Source organism: Paramisgurnus dabryanus, chromosome 13 (assembly GCF_030506205.2).
Source record: "Paramisgurnus dabryanus chromosome 13, PD_genome_1.1, whole genome shotgun sequence".
Lineage (NCBI taxonomy): Eukaryota > Metazoa > Chordata > Actinopteri > Cypriniformes > Cobitidae > Paramisgurnus > Paramisgurnus dabryanus.
The window spans coordinates 16,928,502-16,945,904 of NC_133349.1; positions in this window are offsets into that span (position 1 = coordinate 16,928,502).

Consider the following 17,403-nt stretch of genomic DNA (forward strand, 5'->3'; position numbering starts at 1 on the left):
TCAGTAGCTTACATTAGTAAACAGACCTTATGGGCTCTATCATGCACCCGGCGCAATGCGCGACGCAAGTGTCTTTTGCTAGTTTCATCCCGGCACAATTATAATTTTCAAGTTTAGCACCACATTGTTTAAATGGCAAATGCATACAATTTTGCACCCATGGGCGTTCAGGTCTGAAAACGAGGTGCGTTCAGGCACATTGTTGGCACATTGCTTTTTCGAGGCAACTAAAATAGACTACGCCATTGACCAAAAAAAACCTGGTCTAAAGTCTATTTGTGCAATATTGTTTTTGTTATTTAATGAGCGCGTTAGAAATATGCGCCTATAAACGGGACGACAACGCGTGTTTGCTTATCACGCACATGGATGCGCAGCAGCACAAAAAAGCTTCAAAATAGGAAAAATTATGTAAAAGATTATTATTGAGTCTCTTGGACATAAATTAGGATAGATTATGAGACATTAAAAGGCGTAAAGAGCAGTTTCACCTGTAGCCTGGTAAGTAAATAAATGCTTTGCTTTAAACAAATATATCTGTTTTTAAATGTTTTTTTTTTTAAATGCTACCCAACCGATTTATTGTATATGATGTCTGTACCTGTGGACCTTTTTAAGTAATGCTTTTTAAGAAAAAAAAAACAATGGCGCTGTCCGAGTGCTGAAACGCTTCGGCTCTTCACACGTTTGTAAATCCTTTATCTCTTGTTTGTATTTTTAGAGTACAAACCTTTTCTTGCATATTTGCATTTTATGCAATTATTTTATGAGATTACAATGATTATGTTGGATATCAATATTTTTACTTCCATGACTGAAGAAAACAGCTTTAAAATGTTTTAAGGTCATAAACTATTCTTCCCATTGTTAAATTAGCAAAAGTGGGTTCAGACACGCCCATTTAGACCGTGCGCCTTGCGCTTTAGGTAGACCACGCGCTTAGATCTTTAAAATAGGGCCCTACATGTTTTAGCATGTATCAGACGAAAATACAGATTTTGAGGAACAACTAATTTTTTGGAGATTGTTAATAGACGTTTCTGAGTGGTAAATTTGTGGGGTTTTTTCAGTATGGACTTGCAAAATGTAACTGTAAAGTCAATAGTAGAACTTCAGCCTAAACACTAGCATATAGCATTAATTAGCATGTAGCGTAAACTCAGAAGTCACAACTTTGTAATAAATTTAATGTTGGGGCGCACATCTCGACTGTGATGTCATGACTGGCCTGTTGTCCAGCAGTCTTTTGTGTGCACGAGATTTACATAAAATTGAGGAAACAAACGCATTTGAGGCTCATGATATGTCATTACCATGTACAGAGCTCTTAATATTCATCTATGCCTAGGTAAATACAGTTTTTATTCTATGGCACCTTTAAAACATTTTCTTTAAAATAGCCTTGAAATAATTCTGAAGATGCAAATCTCCTGAATGTAGTGTATTTAGCTGCTAAAAAGAGTGAAGTCTTAAAGAGTTTTTGTGGAAGACACATACAGCAATTTTCATTTGACAAGTGGCTAAAAAACAGGGAAATAATATTTATCCCAATAGATCACTGATTACACACACACACACAGACGAATATCTCTTTGCTATTTCGTAGGACCTATTACTTCATAACAATTTATATTCATAGCCTGTCTTTTAATGTTTTCTTGTATGAAACACTTGCAAATTGTGATTTAAAATTTTACTACTTCAATAAAATATTCTGCCACATTAGCATTTATCTAGCCAATATTATTGGTGCACTGTGGGGTGAGCTTTGATTTACATTTATGGCATAAAACAAATAAAAATCTTACTCCGTTTTTCAAACAATAGCAATCAATAAAATCTCGCAGTGGCAAGTTATGAGCTAAATGATAGCTTCAATAAAACCGTTATTACCAAAGATAAAGAAAAATTATGTGTCAAATTTAAAACAGTGCCTTACCTTGCATTGTATGCTCACTATTTGATTGCATAATTTGATATCTATTTTTAAAAGCATGTACAGTAGTTAAAACATTATTTCATAGTGTTCTGCACCATGGTTGATGATAGTTTCTTCATTTAGGATAAAGTTCCACAAATTTACATATTGATGCAGACTAGAATACAAGCTCTTTAACCAAACTTTTCTTTTATTACATTCCTGGTCAGGTGTTTACGTTCCAGTGCTCTTAAAAAAATCCTGTTGTATCTTACAGGAATGCCGCATGAGAAGATTTGTGCGTTTTGATGTGGAGAATAGAGATGATGCTCATTGCCCTCAGGAGTGATCCTGGCTGGTTTCCAGCCCTCAGCTGGCCCTAATCAGCCAGCTGTCAATCAAACAGAAGGAGTGACACTACGCAAATTCACCAGTCACCTGGGACCACCGATTAGACGCGACGCAACCCCCATCCGCCCTCCTCAGGCATAAAACATCTTCCTTGGAGTAAACCACACATACATTATGACTCTACTTTCATCCAACCCCACACGCACGCATATGCTTCACAAAAAAATAACCTCCCCTTTCTGTCAGTCTAGAAACTTAACCTTAAAATGGCTTCACAAGTGTTTGGTTGAATTAGGCGAGTTATGTGTGTACAGTAAATATGTTTAATTTGCTGTTATAATCAATCGCGTGAAGCTAGCAGCGGTTGGCAGCGTGACAGTGATGCCAGCGAGCCCTCGGCCCAGCTGGAGATCAGCGCTCACCTGAGGAGGGGTCGCGTCAATCACCCCTCCCTTCCTGCTTCCCCCGTGCCCCCCGACACTGCCTATTTACCCTCAAACAAAAGCAGCGTTCAACTTGAAAGCGCCGCGCGTGTGAGAGAGTGTGTGTGTCGCGATGGCGGAATAGATTGAGCTGTCAGAGCAGTTGCTCAGAGGGAAGATTAATAACCAACACAAACAATAACGTTCCTGCCATCACCATAAATATGCTAATGACCGTTATCAATACAGCAGCTAATGGAAGCGCTGGAATTACAGAGAGGGCCAAAAGAGAGGGCACGAGGGCCAGCCATTTATTCAGAGGCTGGTCTGATAAACCCAGCGCGCGGTGCCTCAATAAAAGCACTCACCCTTAACAGTCATCAGCTCGGAAGACAACACCTCATTGTGCGAGTGTGTGTACGATGGAGATGTAAAAGAAATATGCATGCCAAGGATTTAATTAAGAGTTAATCGGACAAGCTGCTGGGTTGGGAGGTAGGAACTCGGTTGTTGTGATAATGATGATATACACTAGTATTGAGGCTATATAATCAAGCACCTGTTTTAGAAACTCTGAGAGAGATGTCAAAGTTGTGATCATCTTTACATGTGTGCCCCTTTCACACCTAAGAAATATATTTGTGTAGGGTGACCATACGTGCCATTCTTCCCGGACGCATCCCGTCCAGGATTTTGTGTTCGTCTAGCTTCCGGAAGTCGTATGTGTCGACCGCATACATCATAGAGGATTATTATTATTATTACAGAAAAAAAACCGTTACATTTTAAGGTAAGAATGAAACTACGATTGTATATCTTATGTTTTTAACTGAATGGCATATGCGGTCAACAAATACGCCTTCCGGAAGACGCACCGAAATCCTGGACGAGATGCGTCCGGGAAGAATGGCACGTATGGTCACCCTATATTTGTGGTGCTGGGTGAGGTAGCGCACCTAAAATCAGCCTGTTGTGTTTCACCAAGAACCATTAAAAAAGATCCCATGCTTATATATATATAGTGCACTATTTAAGGGCCCACTATTTTTAGTGGCATCCAAAATTAAAATGGACATTGTCGATTGTATTAATTTATTCCCACAATGCACTGCAATAACACAATCGTTTTTATTTACGCCTTTAACTCTGAAACGTTCCTCGTTGTCTGTTTATGCTACTGGCCCTTGGGGTCTATATGACTCCAAAATTGAAAGCATAATTGTAAGAAAAATATAAATGTTCAATAATACAAATAATATTTTTTTTGTTGTTTACTTCTCATCTATTTGACGTATTTTGTACCTGTTTACCACTAAATTCCTCAACTACACCATTAGCTTGCGTGAAAAATATCAACATTTTATGAAAATTCACATAAAGTATGATCTAAGTTTGATTTAAATTTGTTTTTAGATATTGATATAGGTGTTAGGTGTTGAATTCAACCATTTGTTTTTAGAAAAAAAAACCATAAAAGAAATACAGTTTAGGAATTAAATAATTTCGACCAGCAGATGCCCATAGAGACCCATTCATTTTACTGGATATGGGCAACTGCTCACATCACTACTTTAGTGATACATTTTGTGAACTTATGTTTATATAAACATTAGAAAGGACATTACAAATAAATATTATTTCAAATAGTAATTTTTTGTAGTTTTTGATGCATTTGAAATGTCATTTTTGCGTCCATTTTTTTTAAATAAGTATGGAATTTTAAGGAATTGATGCAATTGCTTTAAATTTCAAGTAAAACTTACTTAAAAAGTGGATGCAAAAATGATGCACTATATTTTTAAGTAAATCCAGCATATTATTTTTTACAGTGTAATAGGGAATGGTGAGCAAGAGCATATGTGATTTTAGACACAGCCAAAGTGAGTAAATTTGCAGGGTTTCTAGGAGTCTGTAAGCATATTAACAAGTTTAATTCAATTTTATTTATTTGTATTTGTAATGGTGGTCAGCTAGAGTGTGAGAGCTGTGCAGTGAGTAATCCCCTGACCTCAAGAGGTGCTGTAGCCACAGATGCCAGACGCCGTGGTCCTTGCTGGGGCACTGACTTTCATCGGACAGATTGCCAGTTCAAATCTCGCTCAGGGTAGGTTCGAGTATAGGGCCATTTATACATTATTGCAAAGAAGCTTTACAGAATACTTTTAAAGCACAAAAACAAGATAATAAAAAACAATACAAGTTATATATCACCATAATAGAAAAAAGAAACATTATATAACAGACAGAAAAAGATATAAGCTCTGGGTACGCCTTTATTTTTGAAAAGTAATCATCTAAATCAGTCTTTCCCAACCCTGTCCCTATAGGCGCACCAACACTACACATTTTTCAGCTCTTCTTATTCAAACCTAAATTCACTCATCAGCTCATTAGATGGGAGATAATGGGGTCAGATGTTGGAGACATCCAAATGTGCCCTGGTGGTGTGGCTCCAGGAACAGGGTTGGGAAATGCTGATCTAAATCATACATTTGCTTTGGCAATGTTTAACCGCTGGGTTACTTTAACTTAACAAAAAAAACTGACCTTGTGGTCATCCCCTGAGATTTTGAGGATGATGAAACTAGCCGTGTCTATGTGGTGAATGTTTACATTGAAGCATTTAGTTGCAACAAAAATAGTAGACTAAAAAGTATAACAAGGGATTATTAAAGAAGCAAAAACATGAACTAGAATAACACTTTATTCAACAATATTCTCATTTGAATCTGATTATCGAATATTGATTCATTATTATTACTATACGGTTTATGTATATGAAGAGATAACTCAGTTTTTTTAAGTTTTCAAAAATCTTGTTTTTTTTTTATTATATATATAGTATTGACTGAGCTCAATAGTATGACTGAGCAAATAACATAGGACAATTATGAGCCTTCTGAATGTAGCACAATAACTTTAACAAGTTCCAAAGGTGTGAATTAAGCACACACTGGTGACTCTTAAACAGCCTGTAATTGCTAATTGGCTCATTACTGATCTCTGATAGTTAATTGTGTTGTTGCAAATGGCCAGCTATCATTCAGAATCCCATGAGAGCAATGAAGGTCATGCGATTTTAAAGACTCACCAGTAATAACAGAGAGTTTACAGCTATTGCATGTGATTGTGTGGTAAAAGGATGCTGTCATTAAAAAGGGGTTTATACGAGACTGCATTCTATTTTAAACAAACCAAAGTGGGCTTACATTGCACCAAATGGGCCCTATGAATAGTGCATTAATGCCTTATAATTAGTCTTTTATCTTAAATTAAATTCAACCTCCTTGATATCACCTCATATTTCCAATAATCTCATTAAAGTTTTGCAGTTGTATTTAAAAGAATTAGTCCATTTTCTTAAAAAAAATAAATCCAGATATTTGCTCACCACCATGTCATCCTAAATGTTTATGTCTTTGTTCAGTCGAGAAGAAATTGTTTTTTGAGGAAAACATTCCAGTATTTTTCTCATTTTAATGGACTTTAATGGACCCCAACACAACAGTTTTAATGCAGTTTAAAATTACTCAAAGGACCCTAAACGATCCCAAATGAGACATAAGGGTCTTATCTAGCGAAACGATTGTCATTTTTGGCAAGACAAATAAAAATATGCACTTTTAAACCACAACTTCTCCTCTTGCTCCAGTCGTGTGACATGCCAGCGCGACGTAATACGTAATCACGTCAAGAGGTCATGAATGACGTATGCGAAACTACTCCCTAGTGTTTACAAGTGTGGAGAAAGAGGACCGTTCCGACGTTGTTGTATGTCGAATGATACTAATTAATGTCTTTGTGTCAGTTTATTGTTTAAAATGGTCTGCTAATGTGTGTTTCATATATGTAAGATGTGTCCTTTCGACGCTATTAAGGTTGCGCTGGGGCGTCACAGGACGGGAGGAAGATGAGAAGCTGTGGTTTAAAAGCACATATTTTGTATTTTTCTTGCCAAAAAGATAAGACCATTATGCCTCGTTTGAGATCATTTAGAGTCCTTTGAAACTGCAATTTTAAGCTGCATTAAAACTGTTGTGTTGGGGTCCATTAAAATGAGAAAAATTCTGGAATGTTTCCTCAAAAAACATAATTTCTTCTCGACTGAACAAAGAAAGACATCAAGATTTGGGATGACATGGTGGTGAGTAAATGGACTAATCCTTTAAGTTAATACAAAGTTTCCAAAAAGGAGAATCTGTAAGGATGTAGAGAGCATCTTAAAGACTTCATGGTATTATCATAATTCTTTATCTATGTTAGACACCTGTTCTTATATAATTTTCTCTGTTTTTAAAAGCAATTTTATTGTAAGCTGGAAAGGTATGTCTGGTTTACTGTCATCTATCATGCTACTTGAATAAATGTCCCATAGTCTGAGAAAAAGTATACAGTTTCAGTATTACAATCTTTGTATCCCTAATAAGTTATTATTAATATATATTATAAGAAAAGTAAAATCGAAATAATACACTTTTTTCTATTCTATATGTATTTTATTTAACTTATCATTTTCAGCATTTCCCTCCCTTACTCATACAGAAAAAAGCTTCTTTATATATAACAAAAATTTTGTTGAATTAAATTGGAAAAGGAGATGTTTCGAACAGTAGAAGAAAAAATTGTAAGTCAGTCCCCCTCAGCACATCAGAACCTAAAGAACCACTTCTAAAGCCTTCGGTCCTGCGCACCCTCCTGTTTCTTGCAGTGCAGACGTGCCGAGGGCTGGTGATGTCAGCTGTCAGTTTCAATATTGACGCTGATCAGGCTCAGCTCTGGACACTGAGCTCATAATAGCAGTCTCTCAGGTGTAAATGTGGATGTATCTACTGTACCTGAAGGTGTGAGGGTATCTCCTGGGTGATTTTTTCACTAGCTTAACCTGCAGTAGGGCTGTAATTAACTGAGGCTAATTATTGGCAGGCAGGGGTTAGGATGCTTATGAGAGATCCCAATGCTGCCTGTGCAGATAATCACAGCTTAGGGGCCTGTCAGAGGATAAATGTATGTCTGTGTGTGTGTGTGTGCGGACATGCGATTCCAGTAAAGTAGCATACATTGACTGATGTAAGCATATAGCCCCATCTACTGCGGTTCGACATTTTCATTAGGGATTTCTGCAGGCGTCCGTGTGTAATAATTTTGCTTTGACGGAGTATAAACACCCAGGGAGTTGAATATGGTTTTGACCACGAATGTGAAAACAAATTTAAATACCACAAACTTTCTCTGAATGAGCGTAATAAATTTGACAGAAAACAGCAGCTGTTGGGCTGAATTGATTCCATCTCTTAATCATCGTCCCTCCATTTCCCGTCATCTGAACAGACGCATAACATATTCAATTAGCAACTAAACCCCAGCCAGCGATCTATATCAGATGGAGAGGAGGCGAGAAAGAAAGGTGGAGAGAGGGGAGAGCACATGGGAAATCACTTCTCGCTGCAGCACCACAGACATCTGTACCACGATCCACAGAGGAGCTACTGAGATACTGAAGGTCAGTAAAGAGAGGTCAAGCAGGACAAAAACACATGGATGTGTCATTTCCTCTCATAATCTCATTGTTCCGACTTTCTCCTTTTCTCCTCTCTTCCTCTTTTTTTACTGTGATAATGAGATTTAATGAGACACACGGCGGTATAAATCTATATAAAGCTGCATAAGCGATATTGTATAATATAGGACTCATGTATCCGCAGTGGAGCTCTGTGTGTATGTATTAATTAAGAGTTATTATGTAGTGTGTTATGTATTCATCACATTTTATATGTACCAATTACACCAGGAACTGCAGGTTATTTTCATATCTACATCAATTACATTAACAAACACACTGACAGGTTATTTATGCATGTGTGTTTGTGTGAATGTAGATGAGCATCATCATAATGATAACCTCATCAGTGCCTGTGATTACAGTAATGATGTTAGTACAGAAATTCACGGCTCTCTCATTAGGAGAATCTGTCCACAGGGCAGAGCAGGGGAGCTTAAGTCTACAAGCCTAATATATCAAAACCACACGCAGTCACACACTGCATACACATGGACTGAGAACATGCATGCTGCATACAAGCAAAATAAGGTTTAGTAACAAAACTGCTTGTTTTGTCAAGGTCAGGTACACTGTTAGAAAGACAGGTCGAAAAATGGTCCCTAACAGTCACTGGGCCAGTACCTTTACCTTTAAATAGGTCCTAATATGTGCCATATAGGTACAGGCAGTGGCGGCCAGTGACTTCTCTTTTCGGGTTTTTAAAACTTGACTCTTCTGCAGTTACATCGTGTACTAAGTAAGGGATAATGTAGAGGCAGCCGGTAGTTATCGGGAAATAAGCCCCGACTGTCAGAATCCTGCCGGATCCTGTTGGTATTTTAGTCTAGTTTAGCATGGCAGGGTTCTGACAGTACATATGTTCTATGTGGGAAGTGTGTGGTTGTAGTATTGGTTTATTTCGACCACGCATTTCCCGGGTCTCGTCACTTTTTCCCCGATCCCTTACTCGTGATTATTTTCAGCTGTATGTAATTTACTTTCTCCCTATTTAAGAGTCCTTGTGTTTGTTGTCTGGTGCACGTTCGTCTTGTTTTCATGCCTTGTCCCATGCTTGTTTTTTGCCCTGTTGGTTCCAGTAAGTTTATGTATATTTTAGTCTTGATCTGTTTTGTGTTGGAAAAGTTTAATGTTAGTATTGTTAGTTTAGTGTCAGTTTCGTGTAGTACTGTTGCCCTTGTCTTGTTTTGCCCCCTCGTGGGTTTTGTTTTCCTGTTTTTCCCCTGTTTTTGTAATAAATTCCCTTTTTGTACGTCCGCATCTGGGTTCGTGTTTTGTGTTACCCCATATCCTGACAGAACGAACGTGCCAGAAAAGAACCCAGCGGACATGTACACTGGTACTCGCCTGGCGAGACGGGGAAAGGGTTGCCGCCCCGCATACGAGTCGGGTTACGAGTCTTATGACCCGCTCGTATGCGGACCCGTAGCCAACGTCAGGTGGAACCCGACCCGAACCGCCGAACCCCATCGACTCCCGCCCATCCGGGAGGGTAGGACCGTCGGGATGTGGGGGTTCGGCGACCCTGAACTCTCTCCTCTGGCTCCAGAGAGCCGCTCCCCGCCTCCGTCCCTTCGAGGGAAGCGTGAGAGGAGGATCTCCTGGGAGTCTTCGTCTGGGGGGTCCTCCTCCGACTTAAGAGCACCACCACATCCTCTATCTGCTCCGCGACCTCGAAGGAAGAACAGGAGGAAGGGGGATCTTACCCAGCCGCCAGAGCGTCTAGAGCGCCCAGAGCCGTCGACGCAGCCGCCAGAGCGTCCAGAGCGCCCAGAGCCGTCGACGCAGCCGCCAGAGCGTCCAGAGCGCCCAGAGCCGTCGACACAGCCGCCAGAGCGTCCAGAGCGCCCAGAGCCGTCGACGCAGCCGCCAGAGCGTCTAGAGCGCCCAGAGCCGTCGACGCAGCCGCCAGAGCGTCTAGAGCGCCCAGAGCCGTCGACGCAGCCGCCAGAGCGTCTAGAGCGCCCAGAGCCGTCGACGCAGCCGCCAGAGCGCCCAGAGCCGTCGACGCAGCCGCCAGAGCGTCCAGAGCGCCCAGAGCCGTCGACGCAGCCGCCAGAGCGTCCAGAGCGCCCAGAGCCGTCGACGCAGCCGCCAGAGCGTCCAGAGCGCCCCGAGCCGTCGACGCAGCCGCCAGAGCGTCCAGAACGCCCAGAGGCTTCGACGCAGACGCCAGCGCAGCCCCAGCCATGTGCGCCGCCAGCGCAGCCCCAGCCATGTGCGCCGCCAGCGCAACCCCAGCCTTGTGCGCAGCCTTGTGCGCAGCCAGCGCAACCCCAGCCGTGTGCGCAGCCAGCGCAACCCCAGCCGTGGGCGCAGCCAGCGCAACCCCAGCCGTGGGCGCAGCCAGCGCAACCCCAGCCGTGGGCGCAGTCAGCGCCACCCCAGCCAGACTTTGCCATTTTTGGCCATGGTCATCCCGGGACTCTCCCGAAGTCCACCCAGACTCTTTCCCCACCCTCCCACCCTGGACCACCCCCTATGAACTTTTGTGTTCCCCCACCCCCCCTCCCTTGTTTATTATTTTTATTGTCCCATCCCAATCCAGTCATTGTTATGTCTTGTTTGCCCCTAATGTTATTTGTTATGTTTTCATGGTTCATGTCATGTATGCAGTCCGTCTTGTCCCGTGTTTAGTGTTCCCCCTTCGAAGGCGTCTAGTAGCCGCCTTTTGGAGGGGGGCGTACTGTCAGAATCCTGCCGGATCCTGTTGGTATTTTAGTCTAGTTTAGCATGGCAGGGTTCTGACAGTACATATGTTCTATGTGGGAAGTGTGTGGTTGTAGTATTGGTTTATTTCGACCACGCATTTCCCGGGTCTCGTCACTTTTTCCCCGATCCCTTACTCGTGATTATTTTCAGCTGTATGTAATTTACTTTCTCCCTATTTAAGAGTCCTTGTGTTTGTTGTCTGGTGCACGTTCGTCTTGTTTTCATGCCTTGTCCCATGCTTGTTTTTTGCCCTGTTGGTTCCAGTAAGTTTATGTATATTTTAGTCTTGATCTGTTTTGTGTTGGAAAAGTTTAATGTTAGTATTGTTAGTTTAGTGTCAGTTTCGTGTAGTACTGTTGCCCTTGTCTTGTTTTGCCCCCTCGTGGGTTTTGTTTTCCTGTTTTTCCCCTGTTTTTGTAATAAATTCCCTTTTTGTACGTCCGCATCTGGGTTCGTGTTTTGTGTTACCCCATATCCTGACACCGACAGTGTGATCAGGACCCAACGCGAAGAGGAGGGTCTTGTTTCACACTGAAGGGGCTTATTTCCCGATAACTACCAGCTGCCTCTACATTATCCCGCTTATTACACGGCTACTTGCCACAGAAGAAAAAAAACTGGACATGAATATGAATTTGAAACATTTTATTGGCATATTTGTTTTAAATTAACATTTTTATCCTTCCGCGAAACTTTGCACAGATGCATAAAATGATCGTAATACCTTATTAAGATCCTCTGCTTCATACTTGTCTGTCTTCATTTTTTTCTCTTTTAGCCAGTCTTTGAGAAGTTTTAATGCTCGTTCTGTATTTTTTTGTGTGTTGGCTTCGTAGCTGTTATGCTCTATTTTGTAAAGTTCAGTCTCAGTAAGCTCTCTGTGTCTTGTCGTTGTTCGTTCTTCTATCCATTGTTTAAATGTTTTGTTTTTTCCCTACATGTTAAAATGAATGTCAAAATGTTGTGGTTGTCCAGTGTTTGTCACAAGATGGGGCCAAACAGTAATCTTTATTGGCGCGGAGCGATTTTAATCGTACAAGTAGTACCGGCTATGCGTTATTACTTTGGAGCGGTTATTATTTTAAAAGAACGAACCTGCAAATGTCTCAACTGACCAATCAGAATCAAGCATTCCAGAGAGCCGTGTAATAAGCAATCATATTATGAGCGCCGGGAAAATAGTCCCCTTTGTAACTTTCAATAGAGAACTATTTTTGTGCACTGTATAATATTATTGTGCCTTCTGTACCCATTGTACGGCAGCAAAGTCCTTGACTATTACGCCAGAATGCGAGTATAGTTCCTAACCATATCGGCCTAGAAAATCGCAACTTTAAAATCGCTTCAATAAAATGGTTATTAGTCATTAATTGAAATGCCTTATTTTCACAAATGTCACTTTAGTCATTTCATTAGTATTTAGCAAATTTGACTGTCTTTCGCCGCAAAACCCTCTAAGCACAAGCAAGCTTTTAAGGCAAAAAACTCCACAATCCACTTGTTTTGATAGTAAATAGTTACAAAATCATTAAAGTTGCAATATGAATATTGCAAATGATGAAAGTCAAAATGTACAAGTTTAGAAACTAAACCACATATAAGGGGGCACTGTGATTCATGCCACTGCCACATTTGCGTTGTATTCAGATCCAAGTACTCACAAGCAACACAAGTTTGAATGTGATTCACAGTCATTCTTCTGTTCAGACTTCAGGACTTTGCTAAAAAATTGGCATGACTTTTAGCGTGCGGAAAGCATTTGGTTAATGTCATTAATATTATTATCTCCTGTTTGACAAACCTTACCTTAAAAAGCTTTCAGTATGAGTTCATGGAAATTATTCTCAACCATCCACATCTGTCATTACTCCATGTTTGTCATTCTTTAGACAATTTTTCACCTTTCTCATTTGTCATCTGTCCGAGTACTTGCCTTGAGATATTTGGAATAAGCCCCGTTTCATCACCTTAAACGAACCAGGATGAACCAGTTTTCTGGTTGTATGTTCAGCATGTATTTTTCATGTTATGCATGAACAGACATGTGTAGATGATTGATCAGTTTCTTTGTTTACATACAGACTTATCATCTCAGATAAGTGTATTTCAGCAAAACAACACATCGACAAAGCATTCAGCAAACATGCTCTGTTTTTAAAAATATTACAGTCAAAATTGATGTAAGCATTTCCATTAGAGTTACTCAAAGTTTTTCCACAGCTATAAAAAACATTTCATAAAATGGAAGTGCATAAAATCCCAAGAGACAGAGAAGTCATGAAATATACAATGTTAAAAATAAAGGTGTTCAAAAGGTTCTTTACAGCAATGCCATAGATTAGAAGAACCTTTTTTGGTTCCTCAATGAACAATTTCTTTGATACAATTTTATCATTTAAAGAATGCATTTTTTGAAACAGAACGGTTCTTTATATATTAAAGGTTCAGACTGAAATGGTTCTGTTATGGCATCAGGAAGCACCTTTATTTTTTGAGAGTGTATAAGGGAAATCCTCATATATTTTTGTAGTTATACTCTGCTACTGTGGGATACAGAATAATATCTAAGTTGGGTTAATATCCGCTTTGTGGTGAATCTACCAAACTAGTTCATAGATTGGTTTTAATGATTCACTAGTGAGTCAAAATTAAACTGATTTAAAAAAATCCTTACCCAGTAATCGAAAACGACCGGAAAGGTCATTGAAACGTAATGGAAATGCATTGCTCAAATACTATGGGAACCCCTAGTTATTATATACGTTAGACGAGACCATCGAGACTCCTTATTGTCCCCTCCCATCATCTCTTTTCATCCATCCTCAGGGCATTGCAGAGTGATTGACAACCTCCGCTGCGATCCACCAAGATCTGCACATCAGTTAGTGATAGTCGCTCCGGGTTACAATGGTAGATGAGCGAGAATGGTGCTAAACTGGGTAGTTTGATTGAGTTAGCGCTAATTCGCGTTTAATGACACTATTGATTGGAACATGTGGCTGTTTGTGTTCTAACAGCCTCTGTCAAACCAATCAGATTAGCTAAGTACACCTGTATAACCGTAGAAACAAATACAGCAAAGCAAACAGATTGACAGGGAGATCAGCCATCGCATGAAAGACAGAGGCAAAGAAAGGGTGCCAATGTTCTGGGATCAAATAGCAATCAAGCAACAGCCAGACAAAGGGGAGATATCTGTGACCAGACTCCAAATAAGCTTTGGAGATGAAGAGACACAGAATAGAAAAGACGCATCGGAAAGCCCACAAGTGCTCGTCCTTTATCTCTATTTGCTCAAACAAAGAAATTAAGATCACTCTTCTTTGTGCGTGCGCACACACACAGGATTCAATATATCACCGCAACACACTCCTGTGGGAGAAGGAACATAACACATCCGACCATCACCAGATTAATGGCCTAACACCAAGCACGTGCCCATAATGTGCTCCCGGGGACAACGGAGACTCACAAAGATTAGGCCCGACCAGACAGTCATGAAACGCACACGTCTATCGATTCCTCGGTATGTGTATGTGTACAAGACGTAAAGTGAGAGAAAGAGTGATGGATATGTCACGGCCGCTTGCTCTGCTGTCATTATGTGAGGACCGCTGACAAGTTCAAATGAAGCCTCACACACATGCTCGCTCAGGATTAATAGGGCTCTTTTTTCTGTCAATAACCATGAAGTGTTTCGGTGTAGGTGTGCTCTCAGATGCTACTACTTGTACTGTATGTATAACACAAGTATAAAAGAAGGTGGGATTTCAACTGGTTGGTTATTTTATCAAAGCTACACTCTAAAAAAAAGTTGGTTCAACTTAAAAATGTGAGTTACCTCGTTGCATTACAATTTTAAATTAATTCAACTTAAAGATATTAATTGAATTAATTCAAAAAAAAAGGTTAACTAATTTTTTTATTAACTCAAATTTACTCAAAAGGCAACCAGGTAACTTACTTTTTAAAATTGAACCAACAAATATTTTTGGACAGATGTTTAAACATGGCACAGTGTGAATCTGGTTCAGGTGCACATTTTCTTTTTGAGCATATGAAACCTTGAATCTTGTGCCTGTAGTTCAATTGCAAAGCATTGCATTAGCAGGGTAAAAGGTTAAGGGTTTGATCCCAGGAACACACAAACTGATAAAATAATGAAGATTGTACAAAAACGGATGATCGTTTGTGTTTAAACCTCTGTGGTCAAGTCTCTCTCTCTCTCTCTCTCTCTCTCTCTCTCTCTCTCTCTCTCTCTCTCTCTCTCTCTCTCTCTCTCTCTCTCTCTCTCTCTCTCTCTCTCTCTCTCTCTCTCTCTCTCTCTCTTTCCCTCTCTCTCTCTCTCTCTCCATCAGTTCATCTTTCTCTCTCCCCTCTGTGTTTATGAATGGGACCTGCGGCCATTGTCTCTGTGTCAATCACACACACATACCCAGGAGACACACAATTGACATTTGGCGATTGCTCTGTGTGTGTAAGTGTGTGAGTGTGTGTGTGCGTTTTAGGTTATTAAGATAAGGCAGGTATGCCGTAGGTTCTTCATTAACATGTTAGGGGATCTCATCATCCTTTTCTCCCCTAGCACTGTGGCCGTAATTGGGTAAGGCTATTAGACCCAGAGTGATCTTGGTGTGTATATGGTGGCAGGAGGGGGATGGTGTGAAAGTCGGAGGGAAGGAATCTTATATGTAACGTGTGTTAATGCGTGTGTATTAAACGCATCTTAATACCTGGTGTAAACAGCCTCTATATGTGTGCTGATGGGATAGGGCTATTAGGGTTTATGTCGGTTTAGCTAGACTTTAATAGTCTTGCTAAGCAGCCGGTAATTGGCCGTATCCAGAGAAAATAAGAGTGATTGATTCAGACGGGCCTGGTTTTAAATGGACACCTTGGAGGGCTAAATTTTAAGCTGTGAGTTCAGGCTCAATGCATGATGAAATGTCTCCTACTATTTGATTTGCAACTGCATAATATAAATGAAAAAATAAAATCCTTACACAATACTTATAATTCTTTATAATCACAAGTGTACTAAAATTCTGCCTCTTTTATTTAAATGTCATTCAAGTTTATTTCTGGCTTTGAGAAGGGCTTCTCAGATGCTTTTTTCAGTTACAGTTTAACTTTCTTTAAATAATATAGGGCAATCTAAATGACAAACTTTTAACTTAAAATATAGTAGAAATACCTTTCATTCTTTTAGGTTTTAAATTCTTTTAGCTATAATGTTATAGATTCAACACTGTAAAAAATCCTTTGCTGCCTTAAATTTTTTGGTTAAATCAACTCATAATTACAAGTCATGTCAACAGAGATGAGTTGTCACAACTTGTTAAATATAGTTTAGAAAAGTCAACTTAATTTTATAAGTTATAACAACTCACCTGTAGTTATAACGACTCATCTCTAGTCAAGATAAATAATAGTAAGTTGAAATGACTTGTAAATCCTAGTTGATTCAACAAAAAATTTTAGGGCAGCAAAGTATTTTTTACAGTGAATGGAGCCTTTGGTTCGTTGATGCTGTCCATTAAACAGTATGCTCTTCCATCCTGCATTATGCTATATTTAATTTTTTTGGAAAAGTTTATATATGATTTTTTCTGGTATTGTCTCTAGTGTTTTTAATTTTTTATCCATGAAATTTTACAGTTTTGTTTAATTTTCAGCTAATAGTTGTATGCTGATGATACATTATGTCCTACCCATGCAAGAAAATAACAAATGGTTCAAATAGAGGGAAAGGCAAACAAATTTTAGTCAAACTTAAGTCTGAGTTTATCTTATTTGTGTACTTTTAACATTTTATATACAGCATCATTTCTTATAATTAGTGTAGCAAACTTCATAAACTATAAAATTGTGTATAACCATAAGACAATACAATTTAAAAAGTGTACATTCACATTGTTTTATAAGTTTGCAGCTTAAAATGACTTGCAAAGCCAATTTGTTTGTATTCAAAAATTTAAGGCAGCGAAATATTTTTGTCACGGACAGTGCAGGAAGTCGTTGTTTTGTAGAGTAATGAAACACTGCCATCTAGTGACTGATGTAAGGTTGACATGTTTTCAATGTAAATGTAGAATGAATGAAACTTGATTTTTGTTAAGTACAAAAATAAATAATTCACCAAATAAAGTTTTTTTAGGATGTTCATTCAAATCTTTTAATTCAATGTGTCAGAAGGAAATATTATTTTAGATTTTCAAATATTCTATATACCATTAACAGTAATATAACGTAAGATGTGCTTATGAACAAAGACCATCGGTCCTACAACAGACCATGGTCCACAGGAATAACATCCTAATAAGTGAATGTACATGGGTTTTATTTTATTGTGTGTTACTTAGAAACTTTGATGTTAAAATTTGGTGTTGGTTTCATTAAATAGCACACTTAATTTTTATATATCCGAATTTTAAACAGATTTT